Source organism: Dermacentor variabilis, unplaced genomic scaffold (genome assembly GCF_050947875.1).
Source record: "Dermacentor variabilis isolate Ectoservices unplaced genomic scaffold, ASM5094787v1 scaffold_12, whole genome shotgun sequence".
Taxonomy (NCBI): domain Eukaryota; kingdom Metazoa; phylum Arthropoda; class Arachnida; order Ixodida; family Ixodidae; genus Dermacentor; species Dermacentor variabilis.
The window spans coordinates 61,239,057-61,256,518 of NW_027460280.1; the positions used below are offsets into that span (position 1 = coordinate 61,239,057).

Here is a 17,462-nt window from a genome sequence, read left to right on the forward strand (position 1 = left end):
TTGTCGTTTTCAGTTTATTGCAACTATAGCAACTTGACCCAATTCATCCCTGAGAGTACAACCGTTCTTCCACTAGCATTTTGTATTTTGTTTTAGAGCGCAGCTTGGCGCCCGTTCCTGCGGCGAGCGTCGGCGTCGTCCCTCGGCGTCCTCGTAGCCGAGCGAACGAGCACAGCAAACGGATGAAAGAGCGAACGGGAAGCGCGGATGAAAGACGGCGATAGCGAAGAGAGCTCGAGGAGGAAAGCGGAGGAGAGTGCAGCGGAACCACGAGACGAAAAACGGAAGAGGAGGGTATGGCGAAAGCGCAAGGAAAGCGTAGCGCCGCGCAAGCCAGGCTTGCAAGACAGATGGCGCAAGTGTACCGCGCTTAGGTTTAACGTGGACGGAAGTATCAACCGGTCGGCAGTCGAGATAAGTAAGATACGTTTAGAGTATTGGTGAAAAAGAAGCAGGGAAGAGATTGATACGACCGGATCCATTACAGTCAAATACAGCGGTACAGTAAATACAGGGTAGATTTTGAAGAAAAAAAAGGTTAAGGAGACGTATGCAAGGGTGCTAGATAAAAGACATGTATAGCATGGCTGACTGGATCGGGCAGGCTGGGTGACTATTCATCACTGCCCCGTTTCAAAGGGGATGTCATTAAACCATAATAATAGCCTGTTCACAGATGACGCCACCGATACCTTATATGGAAACAAAGTGTTGCACGAGCGGAGGTCTGTCTGTCTGCGGCGGCTGCTCTGAATCGCAACCACGCGTAACCCCCCCCCCCCCTATGTAATGCCCTCTCCTGGAGGGCCTTTAGGGGTAACGTGAATAAATAAATAAATCTGAGAGAAGCATCCTGGACGTCACGGAGACTGCCCAATCAGTTCAGTCACTCCCACATCTATGACATTACACAAGCATTGAATGCTTCAGCTCTGCATCGTGCTATCCGTCTATGGAACGCTCTCCCTGATAACATCACTTCCCAATCCAACCTTGACATTTCGCAGTCGACTGGTCGTACACTTTGCCGCCTGAGCCCTCTTAGTCCTTGTGTGTTTTCATTTTTCCTTGTGCCTTTATTCTTTCCCTGTAGCTTCTTATACCGATCCTTTTCAAGCATCTTCATTGACTTGGGTTACATAAAATTCAGTGCGTACCTTATGTTCACTATTTATTTTTCTGAACAAATCCCGTGCGAGTTCACACTTAATAATCTGTGAACCTGCAGCCTATCGTCGACAACAGTTTATTGTTGCTTTTTCCCCTTGTTTGCATTGTGGTGGTTCACCAGTCGATATGTATTTTCCCGTGTATGTATGCTTACCCTGCAATAGAATGATCTTCACGCAATATTTGCATGTATCTTCCCACGTGTATTTCTTCTGTTCTTAGATTTCATTTTAACTTAATTTTTGTATTGACTGTTTTGAAGTTGCGTGCTACTGTGTTGTGCGAATGTTGCTTTTGCTACGCCGATGGATTTTTTGTTGTTTTGAATAACGCTTGTTTCGCATTTATGTAACAGTGGTCCCCCCTTTACCCAATGCCTTCCTGAAATCCTTGTAAGGAAGGTATTCCTTAATAAAAAGAAAATGCAAGAAATAGCCTACGAGAATATGCACATGGTTACTTTCATGTATAGCAGTGTTCTCGAGCTGCTTTCTAATCTAAAGACAAATCTGCTGGAGGTGCTGACGGTATCTCGCTTCAAGTACACCGAGCTTGCACTCAAGAAATTGCTTATTACTTAGTCATAAATCTTTACACATCGGTTCAACACCAGCACAATGGAAGGTAGCTGATGCCAAACCTATTCATAAAAGTTGTGCAAGAGATACAGTACAGAACTACAGGCCCGTCTTTCTTGCGTGCCTATGCCGCAAAACAATTGAACACTTTATTTAGAGTGCTGTGATAAAATATCTTTAACGTAATAGCTTCTTTCTTTTCAAATTCCCAACATGGATTCAGGACTGGGTTGTCTTGCACGACTCCACTTGTAGAACTCTCTCACGAGCTTTCTTACTCTTTCGACTTGGGATTTCAGGTAGACTGCATATTTTTGGATTTCTGAAAAGCCTTTGACACGTTCCTCATGACTTGATATTGCATAAATTATAGTTTCAATTCATCCTGCAACAGTCGATTAGATTAGAAATTACTTGTCCGTGAGAACACAGCATGTTTTGATCAACGGAGTTAAACCAACTGGTGTCACTGTAATTTTTGGCGTACCCCAGGGGTCTATTTTGGGGCCTCTGTTAATTTTAGTCTATATCAATGATATGGTACAAGGTCCTCAGTGCAAAGTGCGCTTATATGTAGATGACTGCGTCATTTACTGGAATGTACATAATGATCATGATGGCAGCAGCCTATAGAGTGATTTCACCAAAATTCATGATTGGCGCACGAAGTGGTGCATGTCTCTAAACAGTGCTAAACGAAAACTCGTATCATTTACCGCTAAACATCTCTCGATGAGATCAGTTTACAATCTGGACGACATTCAGGGATTCTTCTCAACTACAGCAGATGATCGGAGCACACTGCGATGGCGAAGAGCAGAATTTTCCCCCTTTTTCCATGGATGGATGGACGGATGCTATGAGCGTCGCCTTTGAAACGGGGTGGTGGGTTGCGCCACCAAGCTCTTGTTCTTAGTTTGCCTAATGCCCTACGTATCTTTAAATACACACACATATACACAAAGAATTCCCAGCATCACTTCCTGAACCACTATTGGGAACTTTGTTTTTGTACGCCTTCGTTGTTTGCGGACTCCCTAATTTTACGCCACCAAACCTCCAATCGCCTCTTACTAATCTTTATTGCGGACATGTTTACTTTCCCCATGCTACCTTTGAACCCAAGAGCTTCAAGGAAGGCAAGGAGCCCTAACCGACATCTGGTTCACATTCCAATAAAACATGTTTCATCGTTTCCCTGCCTGTACCTCAGCAAGCACATGCTTCTTCTTCCTTGGTGTACCTCTCTTTACAACTACGCGTTCTAAAGCATCTTGATTTTGCTTCTAAAAGTAAGGAATTTCCCTTTGAGTTATCATGAATTGTTTCTGTCCTGATTTCGTTTTTTCCTCTTAGGTAGTAGCTCACAGCAAGTTTTTTTTCCCCATTTCCGCCCCCCATGAGATTGTCTGAGCCTCTCTGACTTTGCGCTTGGCGTTCTTTGTTGCCATGTTGCTTACTATAGGTCGCATACTTGCTGGTTAAGCTTCCTAGTTTTTTTTTCCTCCTCTGCGAGTCAATGTTTTTCCTGCACAAATACCAGAACACTCTCCAAACCCATTTACTTTTTTTCATATTCCTCAGTCGTTCTTCAAAATCAATTTCACTCTGAGCTTCCCTCACTTCAAAACTTGTCCAGCCCATATCACCTTGCACAGCCCAATGCGAGGCGTCCCACTGACCTTTGGTCGCCGTCGAGTCCTGAGTGTACTTCTGACTTCAAGCAAACAAACGTATTTCCAAATGTAAGTCCTCGAACCATTACACCTTTCCACATACCCTGGAGCACCTCGTACCTATTGTATCCCCATAGCGCTCTGTTTTTCATTATCGGCCGCATTTATCTTCCCCTTTACTGTTATTGTTTCTTCCTGTGTTTCCATATATCTACTGCCTCCGCTTATCCATAGACCAACGTATTTGTATTCTTTTAGCTGAGGTATTTCCGGGGCTCTGTATTGACGCTGTCTGTTCCCTGTTTTCATTGAATGCCATAACACCTGATTTTTTAACGTTAAATTTCAATCCTAAATTCTCACATTCCTGTTCACAGATATTAGCCAGATATTGCATATCACTTGTCAGCAAGCAATGCAATGTCGTCCGCATAAAACAATTTAAACCTGGAAGCTGCTGCTCTACTATTGTGCCCGCCTGTTTGTATGAGAGATCAAACTCGATATTGATTCCTTCTAGCATTCTTTCCTTCCTTGACATGTACATCAATAACAGCAGCGGGGATAAAGGGCACCCCTGGCTCAGTCCCTTGGTGGTATCTCAACTTCCTCCTCCCTCCTCATCCCTTCCCATTCAGCGCAATCGGTATTTTCTAGGTAAATCTCCCTCAAAAGCTGTATACAGTCGTTGCCTAAGCCTTCCCCTTCCAGAATATCCTCCAACATGTTGCTGTCTACGTTGTCATATGCTCCGGTAATGTCTAAAAAAAAGCCACATATAACGGTCCCCTTTCTTCTCTACATATTTCTATACAACCGAGTAAGAACAAATAAGTTAACATCCAGACACCTACCGATTCTGAAGCCATTGTGAAGTTCTCCCAATATGCCATAATGTTCCGCCCATGATTGCAGTTCTAATTTAATTACCTGCATTGCTAACCAGTATATCCCCGATGTAATGGCCAACGGTCTGTATGAGTGAATTCTAGCCCTTTCCCCTTACCTTTATAAATTAAATTCATTCCACTTTGTTGCCAACTGTCTGGTATTCTGAAAGCTTTTTCTACTACTTTCTACAGAGTCACCTTACTTATTGGTCCTAGTTCAATTATCGGCCTAACGGGAACCTTTGTCACCCTGGGCCGTGCGCTTAGGAATTTTCTCTTCGGCTTTCTTCCAGTTGAAATTTCTCAGCACAAGCTCGTTTTCTGTCTGATCCTCGTCCATGCTCTTTGTTTGACCGAGTGGAGTCACCTGGTGGGAGAATCTTAACTACATGCAAGATGGCAGCCGTGATATTTTCATATGGCACTATACCTTCACCTTGAGAAGGACACAGAGAACAGAGAACGTTAAGACTAAACTGGTACATTAACTTTTTGCAATTCGCTCGGCGTTTTTATCAACGGAAAGAGACTACAAGACAAAAATGTTTTTTGTAATGCACAAACAGAGCGACCTGTGACATTTCCGCAAGTGTGACGTCACAAGCGACGTAGGCGGTAAAGCGAAAAATAACCGCTAACACCACGGAGTGTGCCGCGGCTATATGTATATTAGCGGGCGACGCGTGCAGAGTTGCAAAGAAAGCAATGCGAAAAGGCGCTGACCGTCTGCGCCGCGACAGACAGCTGTTTAGTGCAGCTAGGGAAGGTGTACATCGTCAAAATTACTGGCGCTGTTCTCTTGTGCAATCAGAGCCCGAAATCTCGGCAGGAGTCCTGCACTTGTTACACCGCAAGAGTCCACCAACAAACGCCGATTCTAGCACTGCTCTCTTTCGCCTGGTACCTGATACATTTGAGGAATAACGTTTACGAACGCGGCCGCAAGCGAATGGACCGGCGCAAGCGAATTACGAGTCGTCATGGAAAGTTACGGTGCGGCGTGCCCAGATATATTCGCCCACTGTTAAAGCAGCCGAGACGTTCGGATACATCTTTGACAATATGTACCATCGCACGTTCGACGCTGAAACCAGCGCACTCGTAATCTCGAACAAGGAAGTCGCATTGTCACGTTTAAATAACGAGCCCATTCACTAAGAACAAATCAAATACTGAGAACGGACGGTACAAGGGTGGCCCAAGACAAACCGAACCCAAAGCTAGTGAAGAACACATGAACTGTCAGGCGATATTAAGTGAAACGTCGTTCGTCCGGTGCCAGTTGCTTTACGAAAAACTGGAAGATGTCGGTAATGTATGACGCGCTGGACTTCACTGTGTCTCTGGAGATAATAGAGAGCTTTAGTTTAGGGGACGCAAGCGGCTTGCGTACGCAAGAACTAGGGGCGACGGTACTGCGCATGCGCAGACCGCTACGTCTACTTGCGTTCTTGGGGCGGCCGAAAACATCGCTGCCCCTAAGCGGTCACGTTATCTACGTGATCCTCGCGGTGTACGAAAACTTAAGAGTAGCTAGCGGGTAGATAATCTGACAAATCTTTCGCCAAGTGTCGACAGTCATCGTTTTTATATATATCAGAGAGGTTTGCCGTCTCCAGTATTCGGGTAAACGCAGGCGGATGGGGCGTGGGGGCGGGGGAGTAAACGGGAGCGGCCTGCATGGTGCATCCACCTGACGGTGCAAAGCTCAAACGGACAAAAACAGCTAATATTGCTGTAACCAAGTCTATTCTACAAAGCTGCTGGTGTAAATTGTCGGCACTGGCGTAATCGTGTTGCTGCCAAAAATTTACAACCGCAGCAGAGTAAAATACACTTAGTTACTGCAATATTAGCTGTTTTTGTCTGTTAGAGCTTTGCGCCACCAGGTGGCTGCACCATGCAGGACGCTCCCGTTCATGGCTCCGTCCCAACGCCCCAACCTGCTCCGCCTGCGTTTACCCGAATACCGGACACGCTAAACCTCTCTATTAACTGCTTTTAATAAGAATAGTTTTCTGCGCTTTACTTCATATGCTTGATTTCATGTGTTAAAAAATGATAACGCAGCAAAGATCAGACGTTGGTGGCGCAGCGAGCGCATGCGACCTCACTGCGGCCTGCGTTTGGGGCCACTAACCTATAGCGTGTTTCTGCTTGCGTACGCAAACGCAAACGCACCCAAGCGCTAGGAGCCCTAACGCCTTGCGTCCCCTAAACTAAAACTCTCTAATGGGTCCAATATCGGACCCATTCTCGTCCCCGACACAGCGCACCATACTCCAGATGGGTTCGGTTTATCTTGGGCCACGCTAACCGTAGTACATAACCATAGCACATTAAGGTCATTATCCCTTCCTAGCCAAGTAAACTTGCAGAAGCATAAATAATGAGACGGACAAACGAGAGGGTATCCATATTTAGAAGCGCGCGAGAGTGGGCATGTCATGAGCATGTCATGGAAAGAGGGGGGGGGGAGGCAGTGACATAAGCGGCCGACACAAAAGAAGAGTATGCCCGACGGACCTTAAGGACAACCTGACCTGGTCGGCAGCAACGCATGAAACTGCAGGAGTTGTATAGGGGGCACATGCACTGACGTCATCGAGGCCGCCATACAGCCAGCACGGTGGAAAGCTGACTTATCTCGATCCGCTTATATACAGTAGCACAGTGGAAGCTAAACAAGACTACAAAATGGCATGCGTCTACTACATCGTCCCAAATCCTTAAAGCTGGGCGCCGATGTTCACATAAAATCGCGCTCCTGCTTTAATGAGACGCGAATGCACGATAAATCTGAACGTGCACATGAAACGATCAAACAACGCCGTATTTGAGGCCGTTAAGCACGGAGCGATATCACAGTCGAATACATGCATGCGAACGGCCAGCGCACGTACGCGTTCACGTCAACTCGATCGATTCGGCTCGGCGCTCAGCGTCTTCGAGCACATGTCGAAGCGAACGGTGGGTTGCACAAACAGTAAGGACCACCGTCCATGGGGGACTGGTCACAGTTTAAAGCACTCTAAGTGCTAGCAGGAAACGCTTCCCTGTTGCGGGAGTCCTAGACTGAGTGGCCTCTGCAGAACCCACCTCTGGAGCAAATAACGTTTATTCGCTGTCGAAAGGGCAGCAGACACACGACCACGCAAACTCTGCTCAGACGCACGTGCACGCTACAAGTGCCATGCAAGCGCACGGCGATTGTTTACACCACGTAAGCACGACGAACGACCTTCCCTCCACTACCAGTGGGCTGAAAGGCCATCCCATGGTGACCACGGATGCCGCCGGGGGCGCGTATTCACAAAGCTCCGCTTGCCTAAATGTGTTTGCACACTAGCCAAAATCCGGGTGCGCGTCGCGTATTAAAGCGATACGAGCGACAACAAAACGATCGCTCAAGGATTCATATTCACTAATGTTCCACTATGCAAGAGCATTGCCTGATCGGCCAGCGTACAGCTTTTAATCGCAGACAGCACTTACATAAAATAAGCCTTGTGAATACCAGCACAGAAGTATTGCGTCCACCGTAATGTGTCCATCACCCGGATTGGCTGGCGCCTAGTTTTATAAACCACTTTAAAAAATTAAATAATGGTGTTTTACGTGCCAAAACCACTTTCTGATTATGAGGAGCGCCGTAGTGGAGGACTCCGGAAATTTCGACCACCTAGGGTTCTTTAACGTGCACCTAAATCTAAGTGCACGGGTGTTTTCGCATTTCACCCCCATCGAAATGCGGCCGCCGTGGCCAGGATTCGATCCCGCGACCTCGCGCTCAGCAGCCCAACACCATAGCCACTGAGCAACCACGGGGGGTTATAAACCGCTTTCACTTAAGTATATGCGATGTTTCGCGAACACGCGTACAGGCCCAAAAGCTGCGGCTAAGGGACATACATGAAGGTGAGTGTAACGAAGCGAAAGCAAAAATTTTCACAAATAGCAACAGCGCTTTTTTTTTGGTAGTAGTATTACTTCCTAATTTGCTTAGCTTGCCACATGGCATAACGTCCGAATCAAATTACATATAAGCATGAAAGTCCGTTTCATGCAGATACTGCAAAACCGACTTATAGAATCTATTGCCAATAAGCCATGGTTCATGGTCCTTAGGTAAGTCACTACTCAATTTCGCCCCCCCAGGTACGCTTACGCGGTCTGTCTTTCTTTGACAGCGCTTAGTCTAGGGAAGAGCAGTAAGAAACGGTGCTCTTGCAAAGTAAACGCGTCGCACCATTATAGAGAAGGAACTCCGTGCTCGCTATCGCGCATAGATAGCAGTGATGGTGGCACGCCTGTTAAACACGTGATCTCGTAGTTGACAGACGCCGGAACTGCAGCCGAATTGCGTGACGTGTTTATTCTACCGTTGATAGGCTGGATGTCAGGCGCAGTTTCCTTTGTGTGAATTTCAGTGGACGTGACAACAGGGGCCGTATTTGGTAACGATCCCTTCTCGTTTTACAGCGAAGTTGTATATGGATAGTTTCCAGCGGATCGATGTCTGTATATAGACGAAAAACCGTGGGCCAATCCCGAAGATAGTGAAATACCGGGCCGATCCGCGGCGGAGGTGAAGCAGGCTTCAAGCACTCCACCAACTTGCAAAAATAAGTCTAACATCTGGTTCTAAATACAATCCCTATCAGATATCAAGCTGATAAGAACGGATACTACACTTTGACCCTCGTCGGCCATGTCACAATGTGAAACGGCAATCGCAAAAGAACTAAAACACAGTAAAGTCATTATAAAGTTAGGATTTGAGGTGATCAAAGCAGCTGTTTGAAGATAATGGGGTTACGTTCTTTATTATTTTGCGAGTACAACTCGATCGCTCACCTCATGATTACGAGCATGGAATTTACACTAGCGTGCCTTATTATCTAATGAGTACTGAAGCTGTGACGAACACACACCGGTGCATGATGGCAACGTCTGTGAGCCTTTCCAATTTCTATTCAAAGCGTCAAATATAATGGTAAGTCCGGAAAGACTGGCAACAGTTATTAGACATGTTATAACGGCTTGCGGCATCTGAAAGATGTAAATGCGCGTATTCAAGAAACTGTGCTGTTACGTCCAACAGTAATTCCTTGCGTGCAAAGTATGATAGCTGAATATGATCCGGATGAATGACGCGAGGAATCGCATGCATTCATACCATTGTTTGCATGAGGACCAATAAGCCAAGAGAGTTTATACATGTAGTAACTGCAGTGTAGATGAGCCGTACAAGTAAAACGCAAATTGCATTCCACAAAACGGTACGACGTGACAATAAAACGCGATTGTCTTTTTGCCGGTTATTTGGGCGTCCATGTAACCTCATCTGGTCAATTTTCAGCCACGCTGTATCCCTGTCGCCAGCTATCCATCTTTTTTTTTTTTTTTTAGACAACTCGCTTTTTTGTACTTCAATACTTATTTTTTGATGCCGTCAAGTTCACATGAATCTCAAGTTCTAGCCACCCTACCTCCACCAACAACCTTTTCAAAGAAGGGGGCGCAGCCCTCTGCAGCTTTTTCTGATTTTGAAGATGAAATCCAGGCAAGCGGATTTAATGGCAGGGTGAGCATTTCTCTCTCTCTCTCTCTCTCTCTCTCTCTCTTTAAAGTTTCAGGTAACCAGTCTGAAGTCGGGGAAAAAAAAAAGCCCGTAGTCTCGTATGAAAATTTCACATGATCCCTCGTATCTCGTGCGATGTCCAAGTGCGGTCAAAAGGAGGGATGGGGGGGGGGGTGTACATATAATAGCACGTCAACTTGCTGGTTGCGCAAAAAGTTGAATGGTTTCTTTCTTTCATTCTTTATTTTTCTTTTACGTAAGATTATATCTGTGCGTTGAAATTCCGGCACGAAGTGAAAAGCAACTATGAGACAAAAAAAAAAAAAGGAAGGAACAAAGAAAGAAAGGAAGAAAGAGAAAGAAAACCGATGTTGCGCCTTGCACTCGCTAGTTTATTTTCATTTTAGTATTTCTTTACGGCTCGTTTAAAACTCAATCCGCGACACAAAACACGTCAAAATAGTAAAAATGCCCCTGAAATAGCTTTTACATCTGACAAATTTTGAATATTATTCTTCGCTTTAAGTTACACGGCATTTCATAAACTTCTGCAATACTCATGTGACCTGGGCTACATTTACGCGCCCAACCGTAATTTAACATGCGTTCACAGAACGGCGATATCAGTTTTTGCCGTGGAGTTGAGTTACAGAGTCGTAAACTTGGGTGTTTCTTTGGCACTGAAATCATCCTATCTTAGCAACTCTTTATAAAATCTCCAGGTGCTGAAATTTAAAAGTACTGGGGCCTACGATAAATGAAATTTGTTTCTTTTAAATGTAACAACTTCGACTCAAAGCAGCTCAGAGATTTCCGAATGATCATTTCGCATGGATTCGAGCAGGCAGGGACCGAACTAAAATTTCCTTTCAACAACGTCCTCTCAACGACGTCCAAACACGACGAGAACATAAGGAAACAACACAGACCCATGATCACGCGGCGCTGAACGCATCTCGCGCAGCTATAGGCATCAAGTTGGAAATATGGTTCTTAAATCTGTTGATAACCACAGCCGTCAAAAACTCGACTGCTAAACTTGAACATATAGGGGATTCGTCCTTGTTTCTGATCTCGGTGAACTTTCCCTTTGCATTTTACGCCAACCTTCTTTCTTTTTTCTCTCCCAACTAGTGGTCGGCCACTTTCGCCGTAGACTTGCCAGACGCACAGAACAAAAGTCCCAAAGGCGAGCGAGCACAGAAGACAGGAAACGAAACTTTCTAAAACTTCTTTGTTTACACGAACTCAACGCGAGCGGGTCGAATAAAGTCGAGATGACCCGGCTCCGTTTCGTGATTCCTGCCAAGCGAGTCTGGCGAGTCAACCTCCCTCTTGTAGGCGGGCGTACAGAGTTACTCAACCGTACGGTTGACTGAAACCGCCTTGACACCCGCTCGGACCGACGTGGCTGTGAGAATTCTAGCGACAACGCGCGTTTGTGACGCGTTCACGGAGAAAAACAACTGTGAAACACGCGATGCGCAACAAGGCAGGGAAAAACGCAACAGGTAGGGCAGGGCAAACAAAAGCCCACCCACGCTGCCTGGTTAGCCCTGCGTCACCAAGAAAGACGCGCTCAAAAAGCGCGCTCGTTCCTGCCTGTCGCGCGGTGCATACGGATCTTTTATTCGCGCTCGTTAAACCGAATTTTCCCTTCTTTCTCGGGCGGCGTCAAGAGAAGCCAAGTAGCCTCGCCAAAGACCTCGACAAAATTCGCAAGGTTATTCTCGTCTCGCTGCCCCAGTAAGTGACCCTGCACGCCTGATCAAAGCAAGTGAACAAAGCACTCGAGAGCGCTGATGACCATTAAAAGGCTCTGCCATGTCAGCGTGACGTCAGGGCAAACAAAAATCGATTTACGCCCCAGAATTCAGAGTACAACACAGCGGATCGAGTGGGCACAGAGACACCAGTCGGCGGTGAGCACATGAAATCATTTTCTCTTCATTCTTGTTTGCCAAGCAGCGAACCGCGAATGCACAACAAAAAAAGCAGCGGTAAAAAGGGGTTGCTCGGGTTTTCCTAGCTTGGCGTCTTTTTTCATTTTTCCCCCTTTAAGTGAACACTTAGCAAGAAACCGCCTGCATATTCAAAAGCTTTCAGCTGAAGGCAACGTAGAAATTCCCTCATACAAACGCGACTGCCGCCAAACATAGGCACTACGATATTAGGGAGTTTTAGAAACAGCCAGGACGTCTTAAATTTAAATTTCGCGCACGCAAAGACAGGGAACGCAAACCGCCTGGCTTACAAAATAACCCAAAGGTGCACAAAAGAACGCCAGCCGGGCGTGGCGTTTCGCGTACGCAAAGGTCTCTTTGGGTACCCAAACCCGTCTGCATACGCAAAACCTAAAGCTCCCCTTTTGTACCGAAATTAGCGTACGCTAATCACACTTCGTACACAAGAACCCAGGCCTATAGTTTGGGTTTTGCACCTGCAAAACGTCGCCGACTCTGCGCGCACGCCGAGCCGCTTGGGTACGCTATTTCTAAAGCTCTCTAATCTACCGTACATGTAGCACGCGACTAGAAAGGTGGTAGCAGTAGAATCACAAACGAAAGTTCCACGTGAACGAGCGGTCGAGACCGCGGGACATCGTCGGGTGCTTCTAGCATGGCGTCTTCCCCATTGAAAGGCGAGCACTGAAGGGCTACAGCCGAATCCCTGCAGACCGCGAGTGCGGCGAAGTCATTCCGACGGCAAAGCGCGGCTTCGGCGATGAAATCCTAAAACGGCGCACGAGCTTTTACTACAAAGCCCCGCCGAGGAAGGAAGTACTTTTTCGGGGGCAATGATGACCTATGCAATCCAACGCCATCCCCGCTGGGACAAACGGAATCCAAAGGAAGCCAAATAAATCTAGAGAGCGCGGATGCGTTTGGAGCATATAGTCCCGTACACGGTCACCCAGATGTCAAATTTGCACCGGTCGTTCACTGCTGCGAAAGGTCAAAGTTTACGCGTTTCGCTGAAAATTGAAAACAATACTGCGTACGAATTATGAATAATCCGACGGGCATTTTCGTGCACGTGGTTCGAGCCGCACCTGTGTTATGAGCGATGCTGTATGTCGAGCAGCGAATGAATTTCGAACGCCCCCTCGGGGATGGGGGGGCTTCTTCGACGTGCGCCGAAATCCGATGCGCGGGCGCTTTTCCATTATGCCTCCATCGGAATGCGGTCGCCGCGGTCGAGAATAGCTTGCCGCTTAAGCGCAGGTATGAGTGTCCAGGTTTTGGCAGCCAAAAGACGCAGTAAAGAAATTCCGGGTGATTTTTCTAAACGCGAGCAAATCAACCCCAAGACGTGCATCGCTCTGGATATACTTCATTCGCACGCGAAATTCTATTAACGAAATTTTTTACCCTACAACCCACTGATCCAGAAATCGTGATCGACCGCAAAACCTAGTCCGCATGGGAAAATGGCGGCATCCATGCCTCTCGCTTAGGGAGGCATTCTAACACACCGCGTGTTACTTTCGCTCCTCTAACCTCGCCTCGGCAGGAAGATCTCATACACGAAATGTCTTGTGCGGTTCCCGACTACAACTTGACATTAAGCATCTCTAAGCCTAGGAAACCGTGTCACGTCTCGTCGGCTCTTAAAGGGATCGACAGCCAATTCTTATGATAGCAACGGAAAGCTTATCGCGGTCAGAGTGTCCAATTCTACAGTTCTAACGCGAGAAACACTGCGGAACATTTTTTTTTTTAATCAGAATTTTCCGACCTACAGTCGCGATCGTTACCATGAAGTCGTACGCTGGAAACGTGCTGGAAACGGTTATATAGGTGAGCGCCATAGCGACTGTACGTCAGCGTTGGTGGGAAGCGGACGACAGGTGCGGCCCTAGCTGTTAGGCTGTAATATTCTGTTCATCAAGCCGCTCGATGTTGCTGCGGTTTATGTTTTCTTAAGAGCTGAATTATGTCTGCAATAACAGCAACGTGCTTCGGTATATAGTTTCCTGTCCAACTGCTTTGGTCATAGCCGGCGTTCTCTTTAGCCAAGCCAAGTTAAGTTTTCGAAAGCCAAGCGATGCTTTTTATGCCAGCAGTGGTATTTCATGTAGTACCGGCAACCATTTGCAGCACAATTAGTCGATGCCATTTTGTATCTCACAGGGAGGCCACAGAACTCGGGGTATGATCGCTGGAAAACTCGCGCGCGTACAAAAGCAGACATTGTTAGCGTGAACATTATTATTATTATTATTATTATTATTATTATTATTATTATTATTATTATTATTATTATTATTATTTGCTCATAAGAGGCAAGAATAAAGCGCGAACACCTGTGTAATATTTTAAACAATAAGTACGGTGTACCTAATTTACAGCCGACTTGCGCATAGTAATCTGAGTGCATCCATATCTGGTACCACTGTACGAAGGTTTCACCGCCAGTTAGGGAGACATACCGTTTTCCGCAACTTTCGGCGGTAATTTAAAGATTCTATTTCCCACTTAAATTGCGAACAGCATGCTCCATTCTGTGACTATAAATCATGGTCTTTCCATTTCCACCAACATCCCGTGAGGCGTTCTGTGCGGTTGTCGGTCCCTTTAAATGCCGCACTGCAGAAAGCGTAACGCGAGGAGTTGATCGCGGCAACCAGATACGCATTTACCTTGCCTAAAGGTACGCAAATGCCGGCCGCATTGTAAGTGTTTCTGTATCGACACTTTGCTGGCGTAACACGAGAAGCTGCTGTGCAGACGACAGGACGCAGATGAACAGAATACCCTCAAGCAGGTGTTCCGCGTTGCTTGTTGCCTTTGGCTGTATGTAGCTTCAGTAGCGACGCATACAGTAGTCTCATTTTTTATAGAAACCCCCAGCGACCGGCGTCGGCAGCCTCGAGAACCACATGGGAGAAGCGTAGCGCTCTTTCGTTAGCTGTGGTTCCATGTGTGAGTTATACGTAAAGCAAATTTGTTGTTCAAAAGTGTGCAAGAGTACGCCAGCGGCACACTTTTCGATGACGTTCCAGTGAAGCTGCAGCGATCGTGATACTCGCGCTTGGTCTCGTGTTCTCATTTATCGAGAGACCGGCACCGTAACAGTGCGACATCCGTAGACCACTACTATACATAGTAGTGGGCTACGGATGTCGCACTGTTTTCCTCCCTATACATGGCCGCGCATGTATACATGCGCGGCCGTATACAGGGAGAAATAGCGTTGCGCTGTGAATTTCTTCTCGTCGACAGGTTAGGCTGCCACGCTTGCTTCCCGACAATGTGGTCTGATCATCTCTTGGACTTTTTTTTTTTTTGTCGCTCTCCTGTGGAGGTATTCTGTAAGAGTCCACCTAGTGGATACGTCCATTTCGTCTGCTGTTGAAGTTCTGATTGACTGGACTGCAGCTGCGCGTACGCAGCAACCAATCGCCACAGCCAATCAGCACTTCAGCAGCAGACCAAATGGACGTATCCACTAGGTGGACTCTTACAGAATACCTGCCCTGTACTCTCCTGTGCAAAAGTATACGCGACCATGGGGATTCCGCCATCCTCATGCCTATTTTCTTCTCCTCCGATTTCTTTAAGTTGAAATTGAGAACTTCTGGCTAGACTTGGCATTGCGTACTTTCCGGCGCACTCGTCAAGTTCACTTTGTGCGTTTGAATTACGAATACATGCAGTTTTTTTCGACGGCGCTAACGGGTGTACGCACGCGTGTCGTCCTTTCCTATATTAAGCAGCGTTAAAGGACACGTCGGTATGAGGACAGAGAACAATCACCACCAACGTGGCGGTAAACGCAGAGGAAATGAAATGCGAGTGCTCGTGAGATTGCCGTCAGCTGGCTCTGAGCTAGGGACAGAGCCAGGTGACGGAGCAGTATTGTGGCGCTTACTTGTCGCTTCAACGTTCCTGCCTGAGAGGCGGACACAATTTAACGGTGTATTATATTATATATATATATATATATATATATATATATATATATATATATATATATATATACATATATATATATATATATATATATATATATATATATGGAACACCTCAAAAAACAAGAGAAACTTAGCACTGATCAACTACTTTTCGAGGTAATTGTACCGTTGAACATTCGGAAGCTTTAGAGACAACCGACCCAAAGCGAACGCTATCGGCACTGCGTTTTACAAAGAAACCCCGCAAAAAGTTTGGAAACAACCCGAGCAGAGTTGCGTTTTGCGCACGAGGAGTGACGCCGACACTATTTTTGGCTATGCAAAGCCGCCTGTGACCGCTAGTTCTAAACCCCTTGCAGCCTTTACGGAATGAAGACGACATTCGCGCACACACAACTTCACTTGGGAGTGAAGATGAAAAGCGGCGTATTTTACACTTCACTAAGCGAGCGTTATCGTAAACAGAAAACGGCTTCTGTGTTACAGTCACCGTCTGTCCCTCGCGTACAGAACACAATCGCCGACCGCGTTGTCCGAATGCAGCAGGGACAGCTACGCGGTGCCCGAGTTCCTCCTCCGTCCCTGATTAATGCCGACCTTCAATCTTGAAGTACCGCGGAGCGTTAGCGAAAACAGGGTCTGACAAGCGGACAACAAACTAGGGGCAGATAATCTGCCCCAAATAATGCTGCGCTTAATGAAGTCCGGCCGTGTTAAGCCGGGCCCCGTAGAGAAGCGGACCACTCCCGCGCTGTCCCATGTTTGGGCACGCGGCTTCGCTGGCAGCAGGTGCCCAAAGGGTGCCACCAATCACGGCTGGACGCGGGCCACGCTCGCCTCGCGGGAAATCGCGCGGCTGCCGCACTTGACCCCGCGACAAATAACACGCCGGCGCGGCTTACGTCCCGAGCACACAAGGAGCGGGCTCTGTTTAGGCGAACGGCCGCGCGCCCCCCGAGATCCCGCACACAAACGCCTCGCCCACACCGTGGCCCTAATGCCCGCTGATCAGCACCACGGTCAGGAGGCGCAAGGTTACATACGCACGTACACATCCCCACGAGGTATACCAATGCCAAGGTCACGCACACCTTTCAGCCCGCGAGCGCAGGAGCACGTTGACAACGAGGTCAGACAAGCGAATTACGTCCTACATCAAACAGCCACAAATCTGCGAACGTTATTAGCGCAAAACGCACACAGCCTGCTCAACCTTAAGCCTGCTCGACCGAACGATTCATGTTGAGCGCTCTCTGAATTCGACACATCCGTACAGCGTGGCTGTATTGGTTACAGCGGATTAAATAAAATAATGGCGTTTAACGGACGCACTAAGTGCGGGGTAGAAAGCGAGATGCTCCGGATTAATTTCGACCACCTGGAGTTCAATGACGCAGCACGCACGTGTTGTGCCCAAAGCGCGGTAACTAGCGCCTTTGCACCGCGTACCACCCTCCTCGGATCGCCGCGGTCGCCGTGACCGCCAAATGAATCCGACACGTCTCGCTCAGCAGCAGCATCCGCTGACCCACCGCGGCGGGTCTCGTAGCGAACTGCGGACACACCGAATTCGGAGCGCGTACTACAGCAAACAAACAAGCCTGCCTTCGTGCCTGTCGGCTTTGCCGCAAGTCATGCAAGTCTGAG

At 47.3% G+C, this 17,462-nt stretch overlaps 1 protein-coding gene and 1 pseudogene across 4 annotated transcripts in view; both read right to left on the reverse strand.

Moving 5' to 3' along the window:
* The window catches only part of trio (trio Rho guanine nucleotide exchange factor), a 299,147-nt gene that overhangs the window by 88,345 nt on the left and 193,340 nt on the right, over positions 1 to 17,462 (reverse strand). The window lies entirely within an intron of this gene.
* On the reverse strand, positions 8,849 to 9,027 carry LOC142566425 (U2 spliceosomal RNA; annotated as a pseudogene).